The sequence below is a fragment of the Bactrocera oleae genome, chromosome 3, assembly GCF_042242935.1.
Source record: "Bactrocera oleae isolate idBacOlea1 chromosome 3, idBacOlea1, whole genome shotgun sequence".
NCBI lineage: Eukaryota > Metazoa > Arthropoda > Insecta > Diptera > Tephritidae > Bactrocera > Bactrocera oleae.
Window position 1 is genome coordinate 1,798,194 of NC_091537.1, and position 15,137 is coordinate 1,813,330.

The 15,137-nt window shown below is 36.5% G+C and overlaps 1 protein-coding gene across 1 annotated transcript in view; it reads right to left on the reverse strand.

The window, feature by feature from the left end:
• toc (toucan) overlaps nucleotides 1–15,137 on the reverse strand; it is a 108,868-nt gene that overhangs the window by 8,304 nt on the left and 85,427 nt on the right. The window lies entirely within an intron of this gene.

Here is a 15,137-nt window from a genome sequence, read left to right on the forward strand (position 1 = left end):
TATGTTGAACTGCGTCACAGCTATAAATATTCCGGAACTACATTCATGGCGAGGAAAAAGTACTGGGCATTTCCACTAGTTGCACCAAAATCATCGGTGCTCAGCGTCACGTAGACCCAGACACACAGGTAAGCGCATTTGGGTTAAGTTGAACCAACTTTCCATGCGGTACTGCGAAAATGATTAAACGGATAACAATGCACTGGCACACCCCTACTAATAATTATTATTCTGCGGAGAAGCAGACATATGTACAACGTCCGTAACCGTTTAATAACAACACCTGAAAATGTGCACTAAACGATAGCTTAATTTACAGCTTCTATGTGATTTCACTCAATTTAAACTGCATCAAGGTCAACATAACCTCATCATAAACAAACATTCAAAACTATAAAACCCGGCTAACTGAACAAGTACAACGGAGTAATGTCAACAACTTATCCACCGATTAATAACTGCGATAAAGTTAATAGATTAATATGCACGATTGTGACAGCGCAAAATAGCGATGAATTAAGCTGGCGATCGCGAGAGATTTCGTGCGAGCGACGCAGGCGCGGCGTGCGGCACGTGATATCAACGCATGATATGGTTTGCGGTGCTAACGTACGAGCTGTGCAAAATGCTGCACACATTCATGCCTCATTAAGTATGCACATGTATATGTTTGTATGTATGTAGAGCTACGTGCACAAATGCCGTTGCATTGCTTATCTCGTAAATAAATGCTTTCAACGTATGTTTGCTGCAAAACGTGTTGCCAGATTTGTACATTACCCATTTACTCATATCTATATACACACATGTATGTAAATGCATATGTTTGTATGTATGTATATGTGCGTAGTTTTTGAGTCGCATTGACTTTGCAATGAAATTCCGAAGCTCGTTTTGGCATTTGACGCACGCGAATTCAGCTGTAATTGCACTCGCAAATGGCATGTTGCAAGGTTGTAATATATCTATATATGTTGGCATGTACATATATACGCACAACCACGCATTGCCCCACACATTGGCATACATCATTTATGGAGCATTTGGTTAAAATAATTTTACTGCTAATTAAGTGCTGGCCACAGGTCATTGAAGTGGCATAAAAACGCAAACGCACTGCCACTTTAAAGCGAACGTATCAAGATCACACGTTTCGAAAGACCAAATGAAAAAATCTACCAAAATTGCAGTTTAATGAAAATGATGCATTCCTAGTGTGTACCTCTCCACTGCCTTTTAGATATAGCAACAAATTTATTGGACTGCAGCCTGTGCAAATACAGACGCCCAGAAAACAGAAGATAACCTCTGAAGCTTGAATTTTTGCCATTTATTAGGACCAAGCTACACTACCTACTTGATTAGCCCAGAGCTCAACATGCCTAGTATTTTTTTCAAGATATACGAGTATATATACTCGTACATATGAATATAGTATGTTTCTTTTAAGTTGTATTCTTAGATTCCTTTTGCCAATTTGCAACTAGTCGAAAACGGTTTCTAGTGACGCACCGCCTAAAGTTTTCTTCAAAACTCTTAAGCTTTTATCATACATTTATTGAATGTTTGAGTTTTTCGGCATTTGGCATATTTGAAGCATACAGAACTCAAAATTACTTGAGTCTCGCAAGCTGGAAGAAATCTATAATTGCTTCTTGATTACATAATCGTAAAAATATCAAAAAACTGTGCAATAAATTCAATTATTTTCCGAAATTATGCCAGATTTATATTTGAGTAAAAACAAACGCCTTTGATGGCACTAGAAATGTGTCAATCCTACGAGCATGTTTAATAAATATTTCGGATTTTTTAATAAAAAATGTGTGGCATTTAGATGATCTCAAGTGGATTTAGAAATCGCAACAAATTAGGAATTCAAATGAAATTAGAATGCGCGGAGATTTTTGCCTTAACCACAGGCGCACACATATACAGTATTGTACATGTATATTAGGGTGTAGCGAAAAAAAAATTTTTTTTTTGCTTAGCCTGAGATTAACAAAAAAGAAAATTTTTGGACAAAAAAAAAAATATTTTTAACATCTAGAGGCGGCCTACTCACTTTTAAAGTAAGTCTTCGAGTTAAAATTTTTATTTCGTATAAAATTGTTGATAAATGTTCTAGAAGCTGTGAAGAGTCCTTTTCTGCGCAATTAAAAGTTATCAACTTAAAAAAAATGTTTGTGGTCATTATTGGAGTTTAAAAAAAAGTCTTAAACGCCAACATGCTTTCCTCAAGCGTTAAATAAATTTTGAGTCAAAAACCGTCAAATTTGATAGTTTTTATGTAAATGTAAAGAGTTTTACCCAAAAAAATTTTTTTTGGCCACAAAAATTTTAACTCGAAATTTATTTTAAAATTGGGAGAGCCTCTAGATGTTAAAAAAAAAAATTTTTCCAAATTTTTTCCAAAATTTGTTTTTTTATAATCTACAAATTTGACCCTCAGGCTAAGCAAAAATAAATTTGTTTTTCGCTCCACTCTAATGCATATATATACATATGTATGCGTGTGTGTCTTAATTGCAAAGTGTTTTGATGTGGCTGCAAGTGTACAGTGGCGCAAATCGCTAGAATCTTGCAAGTTAAGTGGAAAATTTCGCGATATTCTGACTGGCAGCTGGCGTCTATTTCCATTGTTGTTGCTTGCCTTCAGTCAACTGAATTGCAGATTGGCTGGAGGTGGCCGATGGCCAGCACAGTGCCATTAATTTGTTTGCCGGTTTGACCGCGGCCGCAGATTGGTGAGGGGTAACAACGCTTTTCATTATGAAAAATGACCCAGCAATTAAAATTGAAAATAAATTGTAAGCGCAATTGTACAACAGCAAATGTAAGAGAAGAGCTGACGTTCACACACATACACATACAATGGACGTCGCCACACGCCCACAATGTGCATAAACATAGGCTTGTGAGCATCTGAAACAAGTGTCATAATTAGTGCAACATTTTGCAATTTATGCAACGTGCGTACGTAACTACAGCAGCATTGTTCTTAAAAGGCGATTGCGTCATTTTCCACGCGCAAATGCTCATTCATTCAAACATTTCATGAAAAATTATTAATAACAAACAGCGAATGTACTAAAAGCTAAAACCGAAACCATTGAAGTCTTATATTTGAACTTGATTTCTTGCTCACGTTGTTGCAATAATGTTCAAAGCGACTTCGAATTTGTCCAATTCAATGAAATTAAATTCACTAATCGTCGTTGTAATTGCTACGTGCTGCGTTTACTAAAATTTAGCCGGCAAATGCAATTGGCACCCAACGCCAATAAACGAAAGCTTTTTGTTTAAAACACATAAAAAATGCTTTTCACTACATAAATATTTAGGACTTTGAGGTTATGACCGGATTTTACCATTTTCGGAATTACAGTATATCGCTCGAAGAAATATTGTAATACATTGGCATATAAGGGTTAAAGACAAGTGCCGAAAATTCCGTTGACAGATTTAAAAGTGAAACTGCATGAATTTACCCTCGTTATTTCTTTCAGTTAAGAATTTTACTAGAAATTTGTATATTTGTACTAGCACTTTACTTTATTTTTAGCCTGACGTCATACCCATAACTAACATATAATAAATTCAATCCATTTTCAAATGTACCAACAACATAAATTGCCGCACTTCTTAATGTACTCGTAAATATCTTATTATTACTGACAAAATACAAATTTACAGGCCGAAAATGAAACGAACAATTTTTATGTAAACATTTTCGATAAATTTCACATTTCACACAAACCACACTTCGGCTGTTTGGAAATGTGCGCACGAACATGTCCATCAACGACCGGATGTGGACTAGCACCTCGATTTGGGCAAACATCGTGGCTATCGTGACGTCGGATCTCACGTCTAGCACGTGCTCAGCTATGCGTACGAACCTGTACGAGCGAAAAACGCCCCATAAATGCGTTTGCTGCTTTCAGCAAGCCGAAATAATAACCAGCGATCAGCGGTGATTAATGGCGTTCGATTGATATCTTGGGTTAACGGTTATGACTTAATTTCACATATCCAAGCCCAGCGGCACGCTTCAATCATCGAACATTTTAAATGTTATCAAACACTTCTGACGTACATATCCATGCGTAAAAAAGTGAACATTCAAAATTGATCACATCACTTCGAGACAAGCTATGATTTGCTGCGAAGCGAAAGTGTGAAATTGAAAATTGAAGGTTATGTTGCAATAAGTGAGAAAATTATTTATGCATAGCTTGTACATATTTTATATTACACTCGTTGAGAGTATGAAGCACTTGACACGCATTTAAACAATATATGCAGTGAGTCGTGCCTAACGAAAAGCGCTCTCACAGAATAATTCAAGGCCAATACGTTTAGTTTGGGGCAACAGGCAGCTGTTAGAGATATTTGTCGGAAAGCGTCGAGCACACAGCTATGTGCGGTGGGTAAACAAAAAAAGCTTAAATTGTACACTTGACATTTCTTCAATAAAAATAACAAAAAAAAGTCTTATCGGATATTTCTTGGCAAACGTCCGTTGGCTGCCATTCAAAAGTTTGTATTTTTGCAAATGCAAAAGAAATTCATTCTAAAGTACTGCGAAGGCAAAATGAAATAATACAAACATACATACAAGTATGTACATATATATGAATGCGTATAAACACATGTAAGTATGCACATGTGTGTTACAGAAATAGCAGAGCATATGGCAGATGGCTCATGCTGCTAAATGGACGAATATTAAAAAAAATATATTTTATTGAAATGAGTAAATGTTTATTAGAATATGAAACGCGCGTTGATGGCAGGAGACATTGAATAAAGTAGTCGATTTTGAGATGAAGAAATTATGATTAATTAAATGAGATAAATGTGTACTTTTGTAGATAAAAGAAAAATATAAAATAAAGCTGCTCAGATGCCGTAAGTTAATAATGTTTTCAGTCAAAAGAAAATTGTAGTTTTTCCACTTTCTAGTACTTAAACTTTTTTTAAAAGCAATTATTATTTAATTAGCTTAAAGTGGTAACTCAAAATTATAATAGTTTCCATTGAATATTTTAAAAAGTAAGCACTTATTCGCGCTCACCCCACAAAGCCTCAATATTAGAGAGCTATAGAGCAGATGAAATACACATGTAAAATAAAAGTTATTCTTAATTTCACACACGCTAAGTTTCAAGTTTGTAAGCCTTTTTTAATTTGCAATTATTTTTCAATTATTTAATGGAACACACATATTAACCCTAACATTCATGGTGCAGAGACAGCAACGCCTTAAGACATTCAAAAATGCCGTAAATCTTGCTATAATTGCCTTTCTAGCTATAAAAGCCAACACAATATATCTTACAAAATTTATTTTCGCAACGCAATTAGTATTAGAAATACTAACGATTGATGTACTCATCAATAAACATTAAGAAAATGCGTTCCGAACGTACTTTGTTTTAACACAAAAGTACAAAAAGCAGTAGTTAATAACTTAAAACATTAGAATAGATAAAAATTTAACAATCGATAAAATAAACTCCGCAAAGTGAGCATTCTTAAGGCGCTGCGATCAATATTAGACACAACAATCACTGATAAAGACAAACAGTAAACAAAGGCAGCCTAATAAAAGCACTAAGCAAACGAAATTAGCAAAAAACGACAAAATTCCAAAACACAAAATTTAACTTCAACAAAAGCATTCAATGATAAACATTAATAAATAAACACAGCACAAGCATTATTATTAGTACCAGCACACATACTATATGTATATACATACAAGTACATACAGAAACATTAGCCGTACAAGAAACCTTTTTCCTGGGTTGTTGCATAGCCGCTTTAAAAAGGTTTGAAAAAATTATATGCCAACAACAATAACACAGCGGAACTTTCACGTAATTTGATGCCGTAATTTGAAGCTGTGGGCCATTTGCACGCCGCAAAACTGATTTCTTGAGCAGTAACAAGAGATCAAGCCAGATTGGCCGCGGCCGTGGAAACATTAAATTAGACGCACACAGGTACAACAAACGAATTAAATTACTGGCATACACTTTCCAATCTAATCAAATCACATCCACCAAGTTATGCTAATACACACAGCTATATAAATATACGAAAGCACATATCATTTGTAGATATGTGCGATGACCGCTTGGGTTGAACACACACTTACCGCTACCACAATCTGCGGTCAATTGATCACGCGCACAACTCTGATTTTCATTGATAGTGCAGACGATTTGATTCACTTTCTTCTGCGTTGGATCGACACCTTTGTAATCGCCCACCAACAAATCGCCACTCACTTCCGCCGCAATCAACAAAGTCAAGCGACCGTCGTCACCGATTTGATTGCTATCGCCAGCAGCAGCATAAGTATCCGCACTAAAGTCAGCTAACTCGCAATTTCCATTACCGATCTGAGCAATATCTGCTGAAGTTACAGCAATTTTACGAACGGCAATTGCGGCATCAGCTCTGCATATTTTTATGGTGGGCTGCTCAGCTTCGCTGCTAAAGTCTATTAAATCAATGCCAGCAACATCAACAGCGGCTGCTTTATGATTTTGATTCGCATAATTTGTGCTTGCGTGGCTGTAATCCGCGGTATTACGGCATTTCTTTGCGGTTACCTCCACAGCCCTTTCACAAAAATCGACAAGTAATGATGCATCAGTAGCAACGCTAATGGAGTCGTTAGAGCTGTCGATGACTTGAACGCCGCCATCGCCAATAAACGTCTTATTAGCATTGTCGTCTTCGCCACTTCCAGCAGTGTCTTCAGACCTATCAACATGGTCATTTGCATAATTTTCTTCAGCTAACACCGCTTCTGCGCCGTCGCCATTCGTAAGCGTTTCGATAGATGAGAGCAGCGAGTTGTGTCGTGAGCGCTGTTGACATGTCGACAGCCAAACACCGCAACGCTGTTGCAACTTGCGTCGCTGGTGGCGTTTGCGTTGCCACCGCGAGGGTTGTTGTGGTCGCGCGCGCTTAGTGGAGACGCTGCTAAGCCGGAATTTACGTTTCCACGAAAACGCACAACAACGGTGATCCGAGCTATGAAACTGGACTTGCACCTGACGGAAGTCACCGTAATTGATGCGGCAATTCAGCTCATAGTACGACAAGCGTTCGGACGGCAGCTGACACGATGGCGCTGCGGACGGATGTGACTGCGTAGATTCGGTCTCGTTGCCGCTGCGGCAGCCACTATTAGCGTTAAATGCATCCTGTGCCTTTGAAGTTGCTCGCAGAAAGCCATTAGCGTTGTTTTTAGCGTGGCTAATTTTGTTGCAAATTTGGGTGCTAAAATGTACGCTGCGTATCGAGTCGGCAGCGTCACCCTGCCCCACCTCAGTACCAGTCGCACCGCCAACCACTTTATTGGCTGCTAATTTGCTGTTGAGGCCCGTGCTATGACGGCTTTGACTGAAAGCGTTTGGGCCGGATGTGCGTTGTAGTCGCTTATGTTGTTGTTGTTTTTGTGGCTGCTGTTTAATCGAATTTTGAACTCGCTGCATTTTTTTTCAGTCACTTCGTTCCATTGATGCTTTCATGTGGCCCTCTTCCTGAGTTATCACATTAGTTTACCGTTTTATTTGTCTGCGTTTTTGATTTTAATTTGGAAATTCGTAATTTTTTTCTTTCTGATGTTTTTGTTGTACGCAACCGCTACGCTTTATTTGTGAACGTACTATATTTTGGTTGTGTTTGCACTTTTTCGCTCTTCTACTGGAGTTTTTCTTAATGGTTTTGATGTGAATACTGAAAACTCGCAAATTAAATTTTGAAATTTTTTTCTTGACTTTTAAAGTGAATCCCTTCAATAAACAATTGAAAGCTGTTTGATTAGTAATGAGGCAAACCCAGCAACGAAACAAAACAAAACCTTTTTCTATGAACAAATCCAAAGTAGCAAAAGCAAGACTTTTTTACGTTTAGCTTCATTTTATGTGGCAACGCAGCATTGAAAATAAATTCTTATAAAAGCATGCAATGAAGTCACCTCTAAATTCCGCCTCGTCGGACATTTGCGCATATTTTAATTAGCTGCTTGGTGTACATAAAACTAAACACACTTTAATTTAGTCGTTTAATATTACCGAGACATCATTATTTGTGTTTTAAATGTTTAATGAAACCATATTTCCGCTGTTCTGCAAGAATTACTTTTACTTTTTTTTTATGATTTTCATCGAGTTATAATTTTGAAAACCAACTTTTTTTTCACATTACGTAACTTATTTTACGTTAAAACTGTACAGAATTTATAGAACTTTATATTCCTCTCAGCATATTAGCCGTTTGTTTTCTCAAATCTCAAGCCATTTACGTCTATTTCACGGTTTGGACTTTTTCAACCCCATTCACACCGTCGATACATTAACGCGCCCTTTCTCGTTTCGATCGCCACCACAACTGAGCATTCTCCCCACAAATTTAACGGCGCTTCTTTATGTGGTCACCACAGCGGCAATAAGCACACCTCCCTCTCCCAACGTAAGCGCTGGCGGCAAGTGACGATCATTCTGATTGCTATTATTATTGTTTTTGTTGTTGTATCGTTGTTGAAATGTTGCCAAAAAATATTCAAATCGAATTTCAACCCAACACAAGAGGAAGAGCATAAGCTTTTCCAACAAAAAACACATATGAATTATAAATAACAATGAAGAATATAAACATTTATAGCGTATGCTTTTAATTCCATATTAATGCTGCCAGCATTGCAGTCGCATACACAAATATACAATACATACACGCGCATACATAAAGTTTGTTTGTATGTATTTAAGTGTAAAGTCAGAAAGAAACTGACCTCTTATAGTAGCACAGCAGTAATATGAGTGGTGAATAAGCGCTGCCAGTGGCAAATCGTAATTAGCGTCATCGCAAACAACCACGAGGCAACTACAGCGTACACTACGAAGACTGCGAATTCTACAAAGTCGATGCGTGAGTATTGTGTCGCTTGAATGTTTAGTATTATTTATTTTGCCCCAATTGTTTACATTTGCTACTGTACTATGTATTCACCACGCGCGATGCGCGCACTGTGGTGACGTCAGACGCTTGTGTGTTGTGTGTGTGTGCCATTTATGGAGGCCTTAGCGTTTTGCCCAACACCCCGAAAAGCGGCAATAAAATTAACATATCAACACCAGTGGCAACACATCGACAAAGCGCATGGGTCAACGACGATTGCACTTCTCCGCTGAACAAATGAATGGGCGCTTGTTATTGTTGTCGAATTACAAAAACAACACACAAAAGTGCCGTTGATCAAGGCGATCGTGTGGTGGGTGTTGTCCACAAGCGCAGATGCCAACGCGGGCGAGTGCCGAGGAACAAGTGATGCGATGGCTTACGAGCGCACTTGAAGCGCCTACTGTCATATGTACGCATGTATTTGTGTGTGTGTGTGCATGTGTGAGCAAATGTTTTCACGCTTGAAAGCGGAGCTGCTTAGGTCATAAAAATCGTAGACGATGGGTTAGAGTTCTACTGGGAACAGCGAACGCAATTAATTTGATTTTGACACTAAATTACGCACACACAAATGTACTAATGTATATGTGTAATGTGTATGTATGAAGATAGCAATATAAGAAAACCCATTGTTTTTAATAAACATTAGCAAATCTTTTTTTAACTGCTGCAATTTCAGAATTATTTAATTAAATGATGCACCAACTTTTTCGCGAAAATTTATTGATTTGTAAGAGAAACTTATTTCAACTTTCAGATGCGAATATTTTTGTGCATAAAATGCATTCCTTTTAAATCTATACCATATACGTAGATATTAATTTATGCACACACAACTAAACAGCAACAGAGTAATAGCAGCCAAAACGCGTATTTAGTTGAAGTCAAGATTTGTACTTAGAAAGTCATTGTTTAGGTTATTTATGTAATAACTGTTTTTTTTATTTTATTCTAGTAGTGGTATATTATATATTTATATTCATGTATGTTATTATTTTTGTTTAATTTTGTCACAACTTCGTCACGATTCAAGCGCAACTTTGTCGACTGTAACCCTCAACAGCATCTGCGAATCATACGAAATCTTTGGAAGAGCATCTTGCTTTCTAAAAACATAACTGACTATCAGAGCACGACAGGCTGATTATCAGCACAAAGCTGCTGTAAATACAATTATTTGGCTGCTGATAAGCGTTTATGTTGTGTTACAAATTTCGTAAGTATTTTTATCCAAACAAGAAGAAGTAATGCAACTCAAGAGTAAACACACAAAATATCGCGAGGAAAAGTCGAAATCACGAAATCTCCAACTGTTTTAAGTTGCGTGTGTATAAAATAGATAGTTTGGTTGCTATATTTTCTGACTCAAAAGCCGCTGAACATATTACTAAATATTATTGTACATCTACATTCTAATCTCCAGAGATACGAAACGCAAACTTTGTGAGCTATATAAAGTAATCTGAGATTATATGTATATTAAGAAATTGTATGAATTATATAAATTACCGAAACGGCGACCTCATATAATGTACCTTATAAAATACTATCAGTATTTTTGAAAAGTAACCTTATTTAGTAAATTGATTTACCACACAACAGTAACTACCATAAACATTGTGTAATTATATATTATATATATATATAATACTATACTTTATGATTTATTATGTATTAGGGTAGGGCGAAAAAAGCCTAAGGGTTCAAGTAGATTATAAAAAAAGAAAATTTTAGGAAAAATTTGGTAGGCGATCCACTCACTTTTAAAGTAAATTTCGTGTTAAAATTTTTATTTCGTAAAAAAATTTTGATAAGTGTTCTAGAAGCTGTGGAGAGTCCTCTTTCTGGCCAATTAAAAGTTATCAACTTAAAAAAATTGTTTGTGGTCATTAGTGGAGTTTTAAAAAAAGTCTTAAACAACAACATACTTTCCTTAAGCGTTAAAAAAAATTTTGAGTCAAAAACCGTCAAATGCAGTAATTTTTATATGAATGTGAAAAAAAATTGAGACGATGTTAAAAAAAAATGTTTTTTCCAAAAATTTTCTTTTTTTATAATCTACAAATTTTACTGTCAGGCTAAGCAAACTAAGCATTTTTTTCGCTCCATTCTATTATATATTTAATATTAGATTTTGTGAAATAATTTTCGAAATCATATAGAAAGCTAAAATACAACAAAATTAATGTGACAAAAAATTATATTACTCCCCAGTGGCTTTCCAACTTTTATTTCTCTTTCATTTCTTAAACGCAGTATTAATTACCAATAAGTCATTAGTGATATTATACAGAGCTGTAAATCAAACCCACCGGGTCTTCACAAACGCATGTAGTGTCATTAATTAAAAGCAAGTTAGAGGCGCAAATGAAGCGAGCGCGCATCAATAAAGGCAAGAGCAAGCAGCCAGTGCTGCCAATGCATTAATCACGAAGCAAAGTGTCAACAAGCCGAAGCAAAGCATTGAAATTTAGCGCGAAACTTGTTTATGGACTTTTTACCGCGTAAGGCGTACCAAGCATGGCTACTTAAGTAATTAAAGCTGACATAGTTTACTAATCGAAAAGAACACCAAGTAGTCAAGAACAAACGTACTGCTACTACTAGCGATCGCGTTGCAGTCTGCCAGCTTGCGCGAGAGAGAGAGAGAGAGTGAGAGCGGAGTGGTGTGGAATGGTGGGCACAGCAGCGAGTAGCTGTGAAAGGGAAATTAGTGTAACAAGCAGTTTAATTTAATTAAAAGTTGGGCATGCGCAATAACGCTTGAAACACAGCAACAATTAAGCTACTTACATAAAGTCATAAACATACATATATACATACATACATAGTTAGCTTAATACGCTATGTAGAACAGGTTATTTATTGCTATATATTTCATATTAGAATGGCACGGAACAGTGCACAACTAACGGATGCTATAAACTAAACACATCAACAAAAGCAATATGAAATTTGAGCCAAAGCCAGTCGACTACGAAGCAGCAGCGATGCTCAATTATGCTCAGGGGCAGCTGGAATAGCCGCTAACGATCTTTAGTTATACATTGAATATGAGCGCTTACAGTACGTAAATAGCTGCCGCATAGCTAACAAACAAGCTAATGCACATATGTTACTCATACGCCCCCTCGCACGCTACCAACAACAAACCAGACAACGGTCAATGGCTACAACAAGCACACTATTGCAAATGTTTGCAAGTGCGAAATGCAACACATTCAATGTGCAGTTATGTTGCGTTCCCACTACAAGTGTAGCAATAAATTAAACGGTATTTGTTTTATTGCACGATTGATCATGTCGATAATCGATGCTTAAATGCTGCTGCTGCCACAAAGGCAAACATTAGATATCAAGCGGCAACAACCAATAGCGATTTTACAAACGAACGAACACTTGTGCTTCACATTGCGCCCATGGTCCATGGCATGTTGCCGATCTGTTCACTACTTGTTGCAGGCAGTGCGGCGGTGCCAACAATTGTGGCGGTGGTGTTGGTTGCAACTAGGCCAGTAATCGGTCCAACAGCCGCGAACGCTGAGTTTAACCGTTGCTGGCTGCCATTAAGTGATGCGTTTAGGCGAGGCGCAAAGTCTGCGCACAACTGTTGTTCGCAACGGTAGCAGCTGAGCTCACTTGTTGCTTGTTAAAACGACGAGTGATTAATGTAGCCGATCGGCTGCACTAGAGTACACACACACATACATACAGTGCGCTGCAGATGCAGCAACACCAAGCAACGGCAATGGTAGCTTTTGGTTCAGTTTCTGCATGCCGCATGTTGTTCGTGTGCTGCATGCGCTCACTCAATCACAAACTATAGTTGTACATATATATATACAGAGTGCTGCATATTTCAAACTGTGCGGTATTGTCTATATACATTAGGGTGGAATGAAATTTTTTTTTAATGCTAGTCTGAGGGTAAAATTTTGTAGATTATAAAATAAGAAAATTTTTGGAAAAAAAACATTTGTTTAACATCTCGAGGCGGCCCACTCACTTTTAAAGTAAATTTCGAGTGAAAATTTTTTTGGACAAAAAATTCCCATTTATATAAAAATTACCGAATTTGACGGTTTTTGACTCATAATTTAACTCGAAATTTACTTTAAAAGTGAGTGGGCTGCTTATTGATGTTAAAAAAAAAATGTTCCATAAATTTTCTTTTTTTATAATCTACAAATTTTACCCTCAGTCTAAACAAATTTAAAAAAAATTCGCTCCACCCTAATATACATAGTTATGGTTTTTGTTGCTAATCGGTTTCATTGGCATTATTTGTTTATTTATTGTTTTCTCTCAAATTATGATTTCTTTCACGATTGTTGTTGTTAGTTTTAGTGCTGCATGTACGCTTATCTGCCACAGTTTCATAGGCGCGTGAGATAAAGTTGGAGTCACACTCTGTTGCTCACCAAAATACCGTTGATTAATGTTGCGTTTACACTTTTCACATTATTAATTAGTGTTAATTAATTTTAACGAATATGTATGGTATGAAATGATGGCGAATTAGAGTAAAAACACCAGTGCGTGTTATATATTTATTATGATTTTAATGCGAATAGGTAACTATATAGTTTAAACTAATAAAAAAAAGTTATATATGTATGTGTGATTATGTTTGATATTAATTAGCATGCCGCTTCATAATTTTAGCATAGGAAAATTCAATAACAAGATATCAAAGTGATTTAAGTCCACCTTACAACTTTGGGTTTGTAACACCCAAAGGAAACGTCGGAGCCCCTATAAAGTAAGTATATACACATTATATGTACTTATATGAATGATTAGCGTTAGGAGCTGAATCTAGCTATGCCCGTCTGTCTGTACGTCTGTATATACGTGAACTAGGCTCTCAGTTTTTAAGATATCGGTCGGAACCGCCGACATCGAATAACTAAAGCGCATAGCTGTCATACAAACTGACCAATCAAACTCAAGCCCTTGTCTGGCAAACTTTTTTATTTGACAAGTTATCTTGACGAATTCTCTGAACATATTTTTCAGATCAAATCACTATAGCTTATAGCTGCCATACAAACTGATCGATCAAAGTCAGAATAAAGTTATTTTTTATACCACATCATGCTATAAAAAAGGCACCTGTGAAGGGTATTATAGCTTCGGTGCAATCGCAGTTTAGGGTTTTTCTGTGTTTAATTGTACTACAACTGCTTCGCAGCAAGCACATACAACAAAGTAATGCCAGTAGAGTTTACAACATTTCCTGGAAGTAGGAAACAACCAAAAAGTTGTACTTAACGCTTCAACTAACAGCATAATAAACTATAATTTCTTACTGAGCATTTCCTAACACACATAAACACAACAACAACATATGTACATTATTCTACATCGCTACAAGCCATCTGTAGTAAAAATTTCGCTAATAAAAGTACAGCCCAAAATATGGAATAACAGCAATTTGCCCAGCTCTAATGTCCAAGTGAGTTTACTGAACCTTTTGCATATGTACTTATGTAGCTATGCGAGCTTTATTATTGTTTACGTATCGAAACAAAGTATTGCTACTGCAATGAACAACAAAATTCACAAACAAAGCAAAAGTGAAAACTTCAAGCCTAAAGCACAATTTCGGTTTTTTCTCTTTTGTTGGTAGAAATCGCAATATCTTATTTCTTTTCAAGAAATGAAAGTGTTTGATGGAAGAAAAGCTTTTTGGCGCCGTAGCAAAAATTCATATGTACGTAAGAGGAAAGGCAGCGAAACAAACGGAAGTTCTCCATTCACACACACATACATATGGTTGCAGGAAAAAGAAAAACTGATGCAAAATGAACTGTGTAAAAATTATAAACCTTCAATTAAAACTGAGCTAATGATGGAGCACAGCGAACGAACAACGCACACTTTTCTTCGCTAATACTAGAAAATCAAACTTTATATATCTTATTGCCTTAAGTTAAGCGTATCTTTTATATAACTTGTAAAAGCGCAAAATTTGTTGTTTTGCTTTCAATCAACAATGTGGCATAATTCATATTTGCGTAACGGTAAACAGTGAACAGAAAGAGCGAAATTATTTATAAATTTGCAGATCAGAAATCCACTTGAGCTGCCCGTTTATTGCTGTAATTGTTAGAGGCAAAGTAAAATAGAAGACACGGAGAACTCTTGCC